The sequence below is a fragment of the Lutra lutra genome, chromosome 10 (assembly GCF_902655055.1).
Source record: "Lutra lutra chromosome 10, mLutLut1.2, whole genome shotgun sequence".
Lineage (NCBI taxonomy): Eukaryota > Metazoa > Chordata > Mammalia > Carnivora > Mustelidae > Lutra > Lutra lutra.
The window spans coordinates 25312735-25329821 of record NC_062287.1 but is presented as its reverse complement, the minus strand read 5'-3'; the positions used below and the strand labels follow the sequence as shown (position 1 = coordinate 25329821).

Genomic DNA, 17087 nt, shown 5'->3' with positions numbered 1-17087 from the left:
GCTTGGTGCTTTATTTCTGAGGTTCTGTAATGTTGAAAGTCAATAAAGGGCAGAAATCCTTAGATGAGTAACACATCTGTTTACGACCAGAAAATAAGACATTTTGCCAAAATGACTTCTACAGAGCAGAGGGGGAGGACTTTACATTTTAAATTACGAATGGCACTGGCTATGTGCTGTTCTGCTAACCACTTTACTACATTTACTAAGTGCAAGCCATATTCAGATACCAACCATGATGAAGCAAATTACTTTAACTTCTAATGTCCATTAAAACAAATGTGAAAATAACAAAAATACGAAAGAGCTCCTCCACCCTCCCCCCAAGTTCAAAGCAAGTCAAAAAGGCATCTTTCCTATGATTTATGTAGCATTTAAATTTAAAAGTAAATACAGACTGGATTATCAGCTCACACCAGATCTGCTTGCAGACAATGATTCTTCCTGTCTGGGACCTGTGCCCATGTGCATTATTGTAATTATCAGCAATTTAAAAAAATAAAGTAATAAAGCTAGTATGAGCTGCTGGTCGGTATGTTTACTGCTCACTGCCTCGACCATTAATTAACCTTCCTGGGTTCAAGCACTGGAACTACTAAATAAATGCATCAAGGAAAAAGGGAAACACTCCATGCAAGTAAAAAGAATGAATAAAAAGGACATAGTAAGCGTGGGTGTGAACACACACGAACACGAAGGCACCCCCACCATGGCAGTACGACCCCACTTTGTGCCACCTGTCAGGTGGGCCTCTGGGGAGCTGCATCCACTCTTGCCCTGCCTGATCCATCCCCCCCAACATTCTGAATCAGCACAAGTCAGAACACATCAATCACTCTTCTGTGAGTGGGAGAGATTCAACCGCTCCATCACCCAGCCCCAGGCTAGCACCACCCTTCTGGTCCAGGCAGGGCCTTTTCTGCCTCAGGGCTCTCCACCTAGAGCACTCCCGTCCCCTGTGCTTCCCCTAGCAGGCACATTCTCAACCGTCAAGACTCCTCTCAAAAGTGCACCCTCTGCAGGCCCTTCCTGAGGACAGTCATCACCCCACTGGTTGCTTTCCCTTCCCCTCAAGCAATCTAAACTCCCTTGCCAAGCCACCTGCGGGCAGGTCCCTTCTGCTAGAATGTGAGGTCCTCAAGGGGAGAGGCCTCCTACGGTTTTCTTCCCATGGTATGTGGAAACCTCTGGAAACTGGACCGAGGATACAGTTAAGTAGTCATCTAGAGCCAAATAAGCCACTGACTTGAAAGCGCACACTTTTGGGTTTTTTTCCAAGACATTTAAACTAGTATTAATTAGCAGATTATCACTCGGCATTTTTTTTTAAGATTTATTTTAGAGAAAGAGAGCACATGCGAGTGGGGGAGGGGCAGAAGGAAAGGGAAATGGGGCAGGGGTAAGAATCTCAAGCGCACTCCTTGATCAACAGAGGGGCCAAATGCAGGGCTCGCTCTCATGACCCTGAGCGGAGTTATGACCTGAGCCGAAACCAAGAGTCGGATGCTTAACCAACTAAGGCACCCAGGCAGCCCATCTCTCAGCCATTTCTAAATGATTAACAATATATAAGTTCCAATGAAGAAGATCTATAATGATAAATTAAATGAAAAGAAAAATCTTATCCAGTATAACAAGCTTCCTTTTTTTTTTTTTTTTAAAGTAAGCTCTGTGCCCAACGTGGGGACTTGAACCCATGACCCTGAGATCAGGAGTCACATACTCCTGATCTGAGCCAGCCAGATGCCCCAAAAAGTTTCAATTTGTAAACAAAAAAAAAAAAAAATTGCTAAGTACATCCACATACACAAGCTGAAAGGCCACATAACAAAGGCATGTACTAGAAGAGCAGCCCCCCAACTCAACGGGCCCATACTCCTGAGAGGCTGCACTTCCAGCCTTTCCTCCACTGACCTCCACATGCTGACTAGCGCACTTTATTCCTGTACCCTTTTCAGTCCAGACATTACCTAGTAACTCCCTAGTAAAAAGGGGTGTCACTCAGGAGCGCCTGGGTGGCTCAGTCCGTTAAGCATGAGATTCTTGATTTTGGTTTTGGTCAGGATCTCAGGGCGGTGGGATCAAGCCCTGGTCTGGCTCTAGGCTCAGTGCAGAGCCTGGGTGAGCCTCCCCTCCCTCTGCCCCTCCCCTCCCCACTCCTCTCTTTCTCTCAAAAAAAAAGAAAAGGTGGGGGGGCTTCACTCAGAAACCATCATACCCTATGTTCACGCACTCACATCCCCCTACCCTGGTGGTCAAATCAATACTCCTATTTAAACTATGATAGGAAAGAAAAGTCCTTTGATTACAGTTCCTTTCTTGGGCCTCTATTTCCCCCTTAGAGACAGCAACTGCACCTTTCTTTCACTTGCTTGGTTTCACAGGTGCTGATCACTCTGGCTCTGAGGCTGTGAGAAAGGTCTGCAAAACTCCCTCAGGGCAGTCTGATGCAAGAGGTGATCCAGTGGTTTCTATTGCATTTTTCTTAAAGACGGGCCTCCCCTAGGCCTGTCATTTTCCTATTTCAGAGACACTGATTATTCTCTAGACCTGTGCACAGCTGCCATTCCTGGGGCTTGGATCACAAACTCCCTCCCCCTTCCTCCTGTTCCTGACTCCGTCCTTTCCTCTGTCTTGACTTACTGCATAGCTTAGAGGTTTGCACCTCTGACAGCTGCCCAAGAAGCATGGCAGGAAGTTTCAAACATGACAGGTCTCAAATAAAGTTTTTATTTTATATACACACTTTAGCACAAATTTGCATGAGAACTAAATTGTAAGCCAGACACAATTTTCCCTCAACATTTAAGGCATGAAGCTACTATCTTCCAGCTTCCAGCACTGGTGCTGATAAATCTAATGGAAATCTGATTCGGAATCTTCTGTGCAGCTGTTTCTTTCTGTATGAAAGTAAGTTCTAAGATTCTTCCCAATCTCTGCTATTCTGACATTTCAAGATAATATGCCTTTGGTGAGTGGAGTTCTGTCCTGGACCTGAGCTCTCTGTGAACCAAGTCAACCTGGACACACACAGTCCTACATTTCGTCTCTGTTCTCTTCCTGAAATTCCGATTCTGTGCTTCTCAGAGCCTGCTTTTCTTAATTTTCCTTTCTAGGTTCTTATTGTTCTCTCTGGAAGATTCCTACTATATTTTCAAATTTCTGGTGTCACGTTTCTCATCTTCAAGAACTCTTACTCGTTCTCTGCCTACTTTTACTACAAACGATGTCACAGATAAAATACCCTCCCCCCCTTGAAGTAAGTATCAAGAACTTATCGGAAGTTATTTGTCCCTGCCTTGTCTTCAGTCTGCTTTATCCCCCTTCATCTGTTTTGTTCTTGATCATGTTCATGGCGTTCCTAAGCCATCTGATTCAATATTTAAGAAGAGACACTAAAATGCTGGTTAGAAAGTTTGGGATTTTTTTAAAAGAGATTATTTATAGGAGAGAGCGTGAGAGCAAGCGAGCACACAAGTGGGGGCGGGGGGACAGAAGGAGAGGGACAGCAGACTTCCTGCTGAGTGGGGAGCCCAACCTGGGAGCTTGATCCCAGGACCCTGAGACCATGACACTAACTACAGGCAGATGCTTTAGCTCTGACTGAACTGACTGAACCGACTGAACCACCCAGATGCTCCTGGCTAGAAGTTTTCTGTACGTGGTTAGGACCAATCAATGAGTTACCTATCCAGAGAGGAAGGCAGCAAGTTCGCTGTCTGGCGCCCACCAGCCTGGCTGTCAGCAGACTGGTGGCCCAGTTAAGGAGACTGCCACTTCTCAGCCCCTCATCTTCTGCTGGGTCTGCTGTCCCCAGGTAAATCAGGAAAAGTCCTCTCCCCATGCGGGGGTGGGAAGGAGAATGACACAGTGAGAGGGGTATTCCTGGGCTGATTCCTCACCCTTAGTTTCAACCCCTTCCCTCACCCACTCAGAAGCCCTGACGCTTCCTGTTCCTCAGTCAAGTCCTGCTCTGCAAATCCGTTTGCTTTCAGTTGGCCTCTCCCCCTGCGTTTACATTTCAGTTCCTTCTGGTCTGCTAATAACTCTGCTACTCAGGGTCCATCTGCTTTCCATCTTCGAAATTTCTTTCCAGTCCTTTGTCCATGTTGGCTTATTCGTACATTAAATGTATCGAAAGCAAAGCCACATTCTCTCTCTCATCAGGACAGTCAGAACGACTAGAATCATCCACCTGCGTCTTTTGAGAGGCAACGATTCAAAAGCCGCCAAATATGGAGGGACCTGAAAACGAGAGAGGAAAGTACGAGCGACGAAATCGTAAGCCTTGATCATTTAAACATAATGCCCATTAAGTAAATAAAAGTGAACTTTTACTCAAAGATTATTTCACTGGGGGCGCCTGGGTGGCACAGTTAAGCTTCTGCCTTCTGCTCAGGTCATGATCCCAGGGTCCTGGCACTGAGTCCCACAACGGGCTTCCTGCTCAGCAGGAAGCCTGCTTCTCCCTCTACCTGCAGCTCACCCTGCTTGTGTGTGCCTTCCTCTCTCTGACAAATAAATAACATCTTTTAAAAAAAATGACTCCACTGGATCACTTTACAATTATGTTATACTCAACATACTACTGGTTGAAGTATACCCCCATCAAACTCATATTTGAAGTCTTAACTCCCACTACCCCCACATATGATGTTATCTGGAAATCAGGTCAGTGCAGATGTAATTAAGATGAGGTCATACTGGAGAATGGTGGGCCCCTAATCCAATATGACTGATGCCCTTATAAAAACGGAAATGAAACACACACACGCACACACACACACAGGGAGAAAGCCATGTAAAGACTGGAGCCATGCTGCCAAAAGCCACGGAATCTCCAGAAGCTAAGAGAGAGGCCCGAACAGACCCTTCCAATAGCACTTTCAGAGGGAGCGCCATCCTACCCTCCCAACAACTTGGTCTCAGACGTCTAACCTCCAGAACAGTCAATATATTCTCTTCCTTCAGCCGCTCAGTTTGTCGGACTTGTTACAGCAGCCCTAGCAAATGAGTACACTGGGCAAACTAGTAAGACTCCAGATCCGCATCTGGGGAGCTAACAGTCTTAGAGACAGGATCCAGGCACAGAGAAACCCAGAACTACAGTCTAACACATGCATTATGAATGAGAGGTGAGGAAGTGGAAACTGAGTGCAGTGTAATCTGAGAAGAGCTACAGCAGACACAGGTACAGGGCAGGGCACAGGAGAGAACAGCTTTGCGGGGAGGGGAAGGGCCAAGTCTTCAGAACCTTTCCTCCAGAAAAACTAGGCGCCGGCTCTCTTCCAGCTCTCTTCCAACTCGAGGAGGACTTGATAGGCATATTTTTGAAGGTGGAAGGGTGTGATGTGGAAGATTAGGTAGAGATAAGAAGGTCAGCTAGGATGCCACTGCATTCCCCCAGGAGAAAGGCTGATGAACACACACCAGGGCAGTGTGCAGGAAAGGGGCTGGAGAAATGTCTAGAGGATTTGGATAAGAGAGATGAAAGAAGCATCAAAATGATGCCAACTTTCTAATTCTGGCAACTAGGGAGCAGTGCAACTAGTAACCAAAGGAACTGAAAAGGGATGGAAGGAGGGGGTGGAGATGGGTGGACTTCAGACCTGGATGCACTGTATTCGAAATGCACCAGCGTCACCACAGTGGCCAAAGTGGAGATACTTAACCAGACAAAAATACAGGTCAGGACCTCCAGAGGGTAATGTGGGCTGGAATCATGAATTTGCAATTTAATAACAGGCTGAAAGAATTTTAAGCCCAGAGAATAGGTAGGATCATCTGGGGCAACTGTATTTAAAAAGGAGGAGGAGGCACCAGGTGGCTCAGTTGGTTAAGCTCAGGGTCCTGGGATCGAGCCCCACATCAGGCTTCCTGCTCAATGAGGTGTCTGCTTGTCCATCTCCCTCCTGCTCATGTATGCGTTCTCTCTCAAATAAATAAAATCTTTTGAAAAAGAAGAGGAAGATACACCAGAAATCAATCAATCTCTCCCTCCTGCACACAGAAGAAAGCCCAAGTGAGGACACAGAGAAAAAGCAGAAACCAACCCTGCTGGCACCCTGATCTTGGACTTCCAGCCTCCAGAAATGCAAGAAAATAAATTTCTTCCTGTAAACCACCCAGTCTGTGATATTTTGTGATGGTGGCCCTAGCAAATCTAAAACAATCATATCACTATCACACTGTATATGAATAGAGTGTTCAAAGGAAAGTTTGTGCCTTGGCTACGTAAGTACAAAAAAAATTTTATACTGAAACGAAAACATTTTACAATACAAATTAATAATTTACTCACTTTGTAACACGAATATGCAGAAGACTTTAATTAAAAGCATAGTGTGATGTGAACCGGCTACAAAAACTACAAGAAAAATCTGTAGAATGATGTTTGATATGGATTAAATTTAGGCTTGCTTTTCAGTATTTGTAATGTTCCTTTGCATTGATATTAATAGTACTGAGCTGATAGAAGAATTAGTGGATTTATTTAAATAATAGTTCTGAATTTACATACTTCTGTTTCAAGGTGAAACTGATTCTAAGGGCACCTGGGTTGCTCAATCAGTTAAGCACCCAACTCTTGATTTCAGCTCCGATCATTGACCTCATGGGATCAAGCCCAGAGTTGAGCTCCACACTCAGCATGGAGTCCACTTGTCCCTCTCTCCCTCTGCTCCTCCCCCCAACCTCTGCCACTCACACACTCTTTTTCTCAAACATTTTTCTAAAGATTTTATTTATTTATTTCAGAGAGAAAGAATGAGAGAGAGAGAGCGCACACGTGCACCAGAAGGGGGAGGGGCAGGCGGAGGTAGAAGCAGACTCCGTGCTGAGCAAGGAGCCCCACACGGTACTCGATCCTGGGACTCCCGGACCATGACCTGAGCGGAAAATGACTACTTAACCAACTAAGGCTTAAATAAATATTTTTCAAAAGAAATAAAGAACATGAACCAGTTTTGTCAACAAAGACACAAATACCAAAGGAACAGGATTTTTTTTTTAAACTCCAGTTATTAGAAAACGTGTATGTCTGGAACAACTTGAGAATGCCTACTTTGCCAACTGTAAATTTCATGAAATCTAAATAAAAATTGAGTATTTCCAATGAAGAGTACCATCCAAGTTGAGATGTGGCTATAAATATAAAATATAGGCAGAACTTCAAAGACTTAGTGTGTAAATTTTTAAAATGCAAAATAACTCAATTTTATTACATGTTGATTTTATAACATGATTATACACACTGACATGATTGTATCTCAGATATATTGGGTTAAATAAAATATAATGGTCAAACTAATTTCATCTAGTTTTGCCTTTTTTTTTTTTTTAAAGTAGGCTCCACATTCAACATGGGGCTTGAATTCACAACCCTGAGATCATGATGCTTTATGAACAAGCCAGCCTGGTTCCCCTACCTAATTTTTGATTTTTAAAAAAATGTCAACTCGAAAAATTTTAACTACATATACATGGCTTGCATTTATTTCTGTGAGACAGTTTTGTGCTCAATGTTCAGTTAGCATTGTGCTAGAAGGTATGACCCAAATGACCTTTTTCATTCCATATAAATGCATTTTCCTTTCTTTCATCATGAAGTCTAAGGCTAGCAAGAGTTTCCAGTGATCAGAAGAATGGGATAGGTACTCAGAGAGTTCCTTCAGAAATCTACAAGTTGCCAAGACTTAAACAGGTTAAGAGCCACAAAGCTTCCCTGAAAAGGCTAGACTAGTTCAAAAGAGACAAGGGTTACAAGTAAAATAATGAAGAGGAATTAGATAGGAAGAAGTCATTTCTTGAGACATTTCTCCTTATAAGAGATTCAATATTAAAAGCCGAGGGTATGTGTGTGTGTGGAGGATTCAGTATAAGTTATGTAAGTGGGTTAAGTGCCAAAGAGTCAATGTTCTTATTTTAACCAACTGGGCAGGGGCGGGGGGCAGGGGGGAGAGAGTGGACACTCTCCTTCATCCCCCAAGCTTCTTAGATCCACAATTATGAAAGGAACCGTCACTGAGACAGCAACAAACGAATCCCTCTTCTTCCAGGCTTCTGACAACCACAGAACAAAATCCAAGGGCCATCCAAAGACTATAAAAATAACCAGAACAGAGCATATATGATACGATGTTCACATCCCACAGGAATCGCTGATTCAGTTATTTTTGTTTTAACTCAGTAAACATTTCAAGGGAGCAGGCTCTAAAGACAATAAAATGAACAAGTCCCAAGTCCTCATATGCATGGAGGCTTCACTTGGTAGGGCAGACAATTCTGTAAACAAAATAATCCTAATAAAGAAGGAAAGCTTCTTCAACTCTGTCATGTCATATAGGAGGTCCCCAACTTCTGACTGGTTTCTAAATGACAGTTAAAAGTTAAGCCTGGGTGCCTGGGTGGCTCAGTGGGTTAAGCCTCTGCCTTCAGCTCAGGTCATGGTCTCAGGGTCCTGGGATAGAGCCCCGCATGGGGCTCTCTGCTCAGCAGGGAGCCTGCTTCCCTTCCTCTCTCTCTCTCTCTCTATGCCTGCCTCTCGGCCTACTTGTGATCTCTCTCTCTCTGTCAAATAAATAAATAAAATCTCAAAAAAAAAAAAAATTAAGCCAAAATAAAAGGGGCAGTGATGGTACCCCTGGTTTCTACAGGTGTGTAATATTGTAAACTGGGAGTCTATTTCTGAACAATTATGAAAATAAGAGAAAAACGAGCAGACACAAGTGCTATTATAAACTTAAGTATCTCGATCATAAAAGTTCTTTTGGAGTGTTTCCTTCATGGGCAAGAGTGACTGAGGCTTCTTAAAATATTTAAATCTAAGGAAGTACAGAGAGATGACATCTTTTCCTGGAAAACTTCCCTGGAACAAACTATAGTACCCTTTGTGGCTCTAAAAGCTTGGGTATTTCCTTCAAGTTTACACACCTGGATGATTCATTACACATGAATGCGTCAGTCAATACAGGGAAGGAGTCAGGCATTTTTCCAAAGATACGTATTTAGTGTACCTAGTCCTTCCTTATTCCCAGTGTATTTATTCCTTACTTCTAAATTCAGCTAACTTTTCTGGAAAACTCTGGCATTTCCATACCCCTTGTAGCCTTCCCCTGAGTGCTGATTTTCTTAAAAATCCTCTAATCATTTTTTTTTTCCCCGTAGCAATCAAACCATCCTTTCCTTGGGCTAAAAACCTCTTCCCTTTGATGATTTACAGACATTGCCCAGACCAAGCGTAATTACTTGCTCTTTATAATAACATGCCATTTTAATTTTAATTCAAACACATCATAAAAGCAAATCAATAAAAGGAAGATGACAGCTTGGCAACCATCAGCAAATTCCAAACTATTGTATTTTGGATGAAAAATTGACAACCATCTTGCTAAACTGATTTTACATATTTCCAACTAGTTAAAAAGTCACACCAAACAGTAAAGAGCCTTTATTCTTTAATGTATCACTACAAGCCACAATCTTATATGTGTACGTATGTTATGTATACACAAACATATAGATGTACGTATACACAAATTCAACAGTTCTTCAAAGTTTACCCAATGAAAACTGAATATAGTTTGAGAGCAACCACGACACACCACTGTATGAAACACTAGTTCTACTACAAGTGTTCATATGTCCTTAGTAGAATGGCCTCCAAATGATGTCAGCCCAAACACTATAAGAAAATTATTCCTACCAACGCAGTGCCCACACCCTAACACACCCACCTCCACACAATGGCTCCTCCGCATTTACACACAGACGTAATTTTCAGCACATATGAGAACTTGCGTAGCACACATACTTTGTCTACAAAAATCTCTCATTTTTCTCCTAAACAGTCTTACAAAGTCATCAGAACTAGTTCACCTTAAACCCTTCAAAGACTGGCAGGTCAAGCTGCTATTTATGTATAGTAATTTCTGGTATCTTAGTACCTCAGCCAAATCTGAGCAATCCAGGTTGGCGTGTATCAGAATGACTCTCCTTTCACTCTCCTTGTCTCTTGGGAACAGCTATTAAGTAGCTCAATGAAAGAATTTTTGCCCAACTCATCTCTAATACTTAATGCCAGGATGTAAGCAAGTGTTCCTATTAGGTTAAAGTAACTTCTTTGGCCCTATGAAAAAAACTGGATTCAAACATTTCCAAAAGTATGTAAGGCTACTAGTTGTCTATACAACATCACAGAAGCCCTGTGTTAATCTCAGTAATATTTAACATAATAATCTACTTGGCCAACAATGAACTCGACCTATGATGGTATAAAATAATGCAACCTTATTGACCTTCTGATCACTTGTCTCTTTGCTTTCTTCCAAACATTTGCTCCCATTAAACACTGTCCCAAATACTGGATATGGCACTGATGTGATATCCAATGAAATATATCCTCACAAATTACCGAGTAAAAAGAATGCTAAAAATACTATAGGTATAATATTATCTTCTTAATAAGGGGCACCTGGGTGGTTCAGTTGGTTAAGCATCTGACTTGGTTTTGGCTCAAGTCATGATCTTGGAGTTTTAAGATCGAGCCTGCATCAGGCTCCGTGTTCAGTGTGCAGTCTGCTTGTGATTCTTTCCCTCTCCCTCTGCCCGCTTCCCTGCTTCCTCGCTTGTTCTCTCTCTCAAATAAATAAATAAAATCTCTAATAAAAGTAAAAATAATGATGTATATGAAGCAACCATCATTACCTCAAATGCGACTTGAAGTTTATATTCCATTTCCTATAGCTTCTTGGAGACATAAATGCTGCTCTCATAATATCAGATTACCATAGGGATATTTTCATGAAATCCATTCGGCCACTAGAGCTACAATATGCTTTCACTTCCATTATTCTGTGACAAGTTCAACTTCTTCACTCATTACATATACATACATAAAACCACATGTAATGGCTTAACTTGGCTAGGAGCTTATCAGGTTTTGCATCTTTTAAAATCAATACTTAAAACATTTTAATCTGATTTTTATCTCTCCTGATTACTATTTACATTTTTTAAAAACAACACTAACCAATCTTCAATCTCAATGACTTTTATCAATTCACAAAATTAATCTTTCATAATGATAGCTCAGCAGGATATTTTATTAATGTAGATTCTCAGGAATCTAACCAAGCCTCATTTTTTCTTCAGAGTTGCTATAAGAAGAGGTGCCTGACTCGCCCAGTCAGTACAGCATGAAACTCTTGATTTCAGTCGTGACTTTGATCCCCACACTGTGTGCAGACATTACTTTAAAGAAAAAAAAAAAAAAAAAGGAGCTGCTATAAGGAAAAACATTATACAGCATTAAGCATAAATCATCTTCCAAAGGGAGTGACGAAAGGGCAAGGTCCAACCAGACCATCAAAGATTCTGTTATGAAAGGCAATTTTCAGGTCACTTGAAATCTGCCATGAGCAATAAATACTTATTGCAAGAGGTAATTTCAATCCAACTTTCTCTTTCTCCTCTTTTCAAAAGGGTTGAAAACTCTCTGCCTATGGACGAACAGAGAGGTGATAGAGGCAGACAAGAACGTAAAACAAAAATGGCAACCAACATTAAATCCCCCTGAAGAAAACCACAGTATCCTTCCCATCTGAAGGAAGCCTGGTGCTACTTGAGCACTGCTGCCAGATCTCACAATTTCTCAAAAACTGAAAGGAATTTTAACATATAAATCCATGGTATTTGGAAGTAATGTTTTTTGGTTTTTGGGGTTTTTTGGTGATTTTATTTTTAAGTGCTCTTTACACCCAATGTGGGACTCAAACTCACAACCCTGAGATCAAGTCACATACTCTATTGGCTGAACCAGCCAGGTGCCCTGGAAATGGTGATGTTCAATTTGAATTTAAAATACAATGAAGTCCAACATGGTGACAGCCAAATAAAACAGAAGACCAGGCCACATGCTGTCTGCTGACCACAGGTTTTGCATCTCTATTTGGTGCTTAAGATACCTGGAATCACAGCTAGTAGAGATGACAGTTAATTTCAGAAGCCTAGAAGTCATCAAACACCTAACACCCAGAAGTTATAGCACAAACTAAAATTAATCCCATGTCGATTATAAAAAATCTGATTACAGAAATTTATGTTAGAGACCTAAAGACTTAATATTAAGATGACAATACTACTCAAAGTAATCTACCAGTTCAGTGTAATCCCTATCAGAATCTCAAGTGTTTTCTGCAGAAATTTTTTTCGAAATCTTAAAATTCATATGGAACCTCACTCTCTCAAAAAAGACCAAAGTTAGAAGACTTAAACTTCCTGACTTCAAAACCTACCACAAAGCTACCTATAGTAATAAAAACAGTGTGGTACTAGCATTAAAAAAGGACATACAGAATGGAGAACTCAGAAACAAACGCCTGCATATATAACCAAATGATTTTTAACAAGGGTGCCAAGACCATTCAATAGGGAAAGGGCAAGCTTTTTGACAAATATTGCTGGGAAAACTGGACAGTCACCTGCAAAAGAATGAAGCTGGATCCTTACTTTAAACCACAAACAGGAATGAACTCAAAATGGGTCAAAGACCTAAACACAAGAGCTAAAAAAACAAAACTGAGGGTAGAGCTTGACATGGGGCTCGATCGCAGAACCTGAAATTATGAGCTGAGTCAAAGTAAGACACTTAGCCAACTGAGCCACCCAGGCGCCCCAAAAGATAAAAATCTTATAAGAAAACATAAGGGCGGGGCGCCTGGGTGGCTCAGCGGGTTAAAGCCTCTGCCTTTGGCTCAGGTCATGATCCCAGCATTAAGCTCTCTGCTCAGCAGGGAGCCTGCCCCCCCCCATCTCTCTGCCTGCCTCTCTGCCTACTTGTGATCTCTGTCAAATAAATAAACTCTTAAAAAAAAAAAAAGAAAGAAAGAAAATATAAGGGCAATCTTCACATTTTATTTGGCAATAATCCCTTAGATAATGACACCAAAAACAAAGACACACACACAGACACACACACACACAGACACACACACACACAACGGCTGAACTGGACTTTATCAAAATAAAAAACTTCTGTACAAAGGACACTATCAAGAGAGTGAAGACAACCCAAAGAATGGGAGAAAATATTCGCAAGTCACATATCTGATAAGGGATGAGTATTTAGAACATATAAAGAACTCCTACAACTCAACAACAAAAGCCAATTCAAAAATGCATAAAAGCTGAATACACACATCTCCAAAGATACACAAAATGGCCAACATGAAAAGATGCTCCACATCACTAAGCTTTAGGGAAATGAAAATCACCATGAGAGGGGCGCCTGGGTGGCTCAGTGGGTTAAGCCGCTGCCTTCGGCTCAGGTCATGATCCCAGGTTCTGGGTTCGAGCCCCACATCGGGCTTTCTGCTCAGCAGGGAGCCTGCTTCCTCCTCTCTCTCTACCTGCCTCTCTGCCTGCTTGTGATTTCTCTCTGTCAAATAAAAAAAAAAAAAAAAAAAAAAAAAAAAAAAATCACCATGAGATACCATCTCAAACCCATTAGGATAGCTATTACCCAAAAAACAGAAACAACCAGTGTCAAGAATGTGGAGGAATTAGAACCCTTACACGTTGATGATGAGAATGTAAAATGGAGCAACCACTATGGAAAACAGTTCAGTTTCCAAAAAGCTCCACAGAGAATTTCCATATGAGCCAGCAATTCCACTTTTCAGTACATATCCAAAAGAACTAAAACAGGAACTCAGATACAAGTACACCCATGTTCACAGCAACAGTATTCACAATAGCCAGAGTAAAAACATCCCAAATGACCATCAACAGATGAATGAATAAGCAGAATGTGGTATATATACACACAATGGAGTATTATTCAGCTTTAAAAAGGAATGCCATTCTGATACATTTACTTTGAAAACAGTATAATGTTTCTAAGACCATGTATAAGGGGGCACCTGGGTGGTTCAGTGGATTAAAGCCTCTGCCTTCGGCTCAAGTCACGATCCCAGGGTCCTGGGATGGAGCCCTACATCAGGCTCTCTGCTTAGCAGAGAGCCTGCTTCCTCCTCTCTCTCTCTCTGCCTGCTTCTCTGCCTACTTGTGATCTCTACCTGTCAAATAAATAAATAAAATCTTAAAAAAAAAAAAAAAAGATAAACTAGACTAAAATCATCTATTTTAAAAGACTGGAGAAGCATTATCATTTTTCCAAAAACATAAAAGGCTTCTTTAGTTTATCATTTTGGTAACTATATGCTGCTTTCAACTACAGTGTTATCTGTCATGTCACAGTGCCTGCATATAGCAATTTAATAAATATGGGCTAATGAAGACTACGAAGAACTTCAAATGAACCAATTCCCATGGAGAGTCTTCAAATTTAGAACAAGTTATTACAAAGGTTCTTTTAAATGTCAACTTAAGATATAGCTAAAATGGTTAAAAAAAAAGGCAACATCCACTGCATAGTAGAAAAAAAAGAAAAAAAAATAGAAATATGAATATCCAATTATAAAGGAAAGAATTCAATAAATTATAGCTAAATTAAGGAATAGGAAGATCCTTGCTTTTATATATAATTCTTGGAAAAGTGGGCAAGTTCAAAGATATGAACATTATTTGGGGGTTCTGCTACTACAAAGGTAATGATTTATTCAAATCTCAATTACTCCCAGTCTTTCAGGACAAAAAATATCCTTGAAAACTTGATTCCAGAATCTAAAAACATTCCATCATAGGGGTGCCTAGCTGGCTCAGTCATAAAAGCATGCGACTCTTGGTCTCAGGGTCATGAGTTCAAGCCCCAGGCTGGGCCTGGAGGCTACTTAAAAAAAAAAAAAAAAATAGTAGTAATAAGGGTGCTTGGGTGGCTCAGTTGGTTTAGCATCTCCTTCTGCTCAGGTCATGATCCCAGAGTCCTGGGATCAAGCCCTGCCTCCCATCCCTGCTCTGTGAGGAGTCTGCTTCTCCCTCTCTATCCCTCCTCTGCCCCCCCCCCCCCCGCCGCCTGACCCTGTGTTTACTCACTCTCTTGCACATGCACTCTCTCTCAAATACATGTTTTTTTAAAAATAGGAATAATAAAATACATAAAAACACTCCCTCACTTTTCCAACATAATTGAGCTCACTGAGTGTTCACCTAACTTCAAAGACTCTCCAGAAAGCACCAAGTAAGTAGCAATACATTATACCATGCGTCTTTGTTTTTGTTTTAATTTTATTTATTTGTCAGAGAGAGTGAGCACAGGCAGACAGAGTGGCAGGCAGAGGAGAAGCAGGATCCCTGCTGAGCAAGGAGCCCGATGTGGGACTTGATCCCCGGATGCTGGGATCATGACCTGAGCTGAAGGCAGCTGCTCAACCAACTGAGCCACCCAGGTGTCCCTACCATGCGCTTTTTATCAACACAGTAAGCACTGTGCTTCCCATTTTTTTCACTCATTCTTATAAAATAAGGGCAAAACGCAATCATATATTCAAGTTGTAATGCCAATACTGCAAATACCCAACCACTGGTAAACAGTATTCTTCTGCAGTATCAGCGTAAGTACTATGTATTCAGGGTATGGAAGGCAACTTGTGGGGACGGATGAAATATTGTCCATTTAAAAATGCAGGGAGGGCGGCTGCAGGATCAATCCCCTCTAAGCTTCACCCACCTCCGAGCACACCATGGCCGGGCCCCTGAGCACCCTGCTGGCTACCCTGGCCCTGACTCTGGCCCTGGTATGAGCAGGAGCCTGTTTCCAATGGTGGAAGCCCCATGGGACGCTGACCACATCAACGAGGAGGATGTACAGCAGGTGCTGAACTTCACCCTCGCCAAGGTGAGCAGGGGTGTATACCGCTGCTGCGCACTCCAGGTGGAGCTCGCCCGAGAAAGCAAGCTATGGCTGGGATGAACAACTTCTCAGATGTGAAGACTGGCCAAACCAGATGTACCAAGTCCCAGCCCAACGTGGACAGCCGTCCCTTTCATGACGAGCCACACCCAATGAAGAAAATGCTCTGGGGGCGTCCAGGTGGCTTCTTCGGCTAAACGTCTGCCTTCAGCTCAGGTCATGATCCCGGGATCCTGGAATGGGAGTCCCCCCATCGGGGGGTCCCTGCTCAGTGGGGAGCCTGCTTCTCCCTCTCTGTCTCTCCCCCCAAATGATTCTAATAAAAAATTAAATATTTAAAAAGAAAGAAAAGAGAGAGAAAGAGAGAAAGCAAGCACTCTAAGCCCTCTGCTGTTTCCAAGTATACACTGTCCCCCGTTGGGCAGGACCTCCGTGGTGAAGTCCAGCTGCCAGAATGCACAGAGGACCCTGTGACAGGCTGGTCTGCTCGGCACCTTTCTCCTACTCCACTCCCCCCTTGTAGAGTTCCTAAGCCTTGGAAGGGTGGCCCTGCCCAGGCGATGTCCCCTTCAGTGTACTGGCCCCAGGACACAAGCAGAGAGGGTTCTGGGGCATTTACTGAATACCAAGTGACTATAACTCCTTTCCTTTAATTGCCTTCCAAATGCACCAATATGTAGTATGCATGTTCTGCTCTATCTTAAATCGTGTTACTTTTTAGTAACATCAGCTAAAAATAATAATAAAATTTTTAAAAATGCAGGGAGTTCAAAAGCCCCAAACCATGAAGGGGGATTCAACTAAAAGTGATGTGAAATACTTAATGCCCTGGAAAGTTACTCAATACGCGAAATGGGGGGGAAAACAGGTTATAAACATATAAAGGGAAATCTACTTTTTTAAAAATTAAGATGTCTAAAAAATAAGAGTGGGAAAAATAAGTTGTTTATCTAATTGGTAAATTCTTTAATTCTTTAATTGGTTTCTTTATTTTTATTTGTTTTGCCTTACCTGTCTTTTCTAAATTTGTCACAATGACTATATATTTTTTCTTTAGCACATACACACACTAAGGGTCACTTTTAATAATCATTTGTAAAGAGTCAATTGAGAACCTCAGTCATTTTTTTTTAAATAGTTTATTTTTTTGGAACCTCTACACCCAACATGGGCCTTTAACTCATGACCCCAAGATCAAGAGTCACATGTTCTTCCAAATGAACCAAGCAGGTGCCCCAGAATCTCAAATATTTTTAAAGATTTTAAGAATTGACAAATA

The 17087-nt window shown here is 41.8% G+C and overlaps 1 protein-coding gene across 4 annotated transcripts in view; it reads right to left on the bottom strand.

The window, feature by feature from the left end:
* The window catches only part of APLP2 (amyloid beta precursor like protein 2), an 89839-nt gene that overhangs the window by 48593 nt on the left and 24159 nt on the right, over nucleotides 1-17087 (bottom strand). The window lies entirely within an intron of this gene.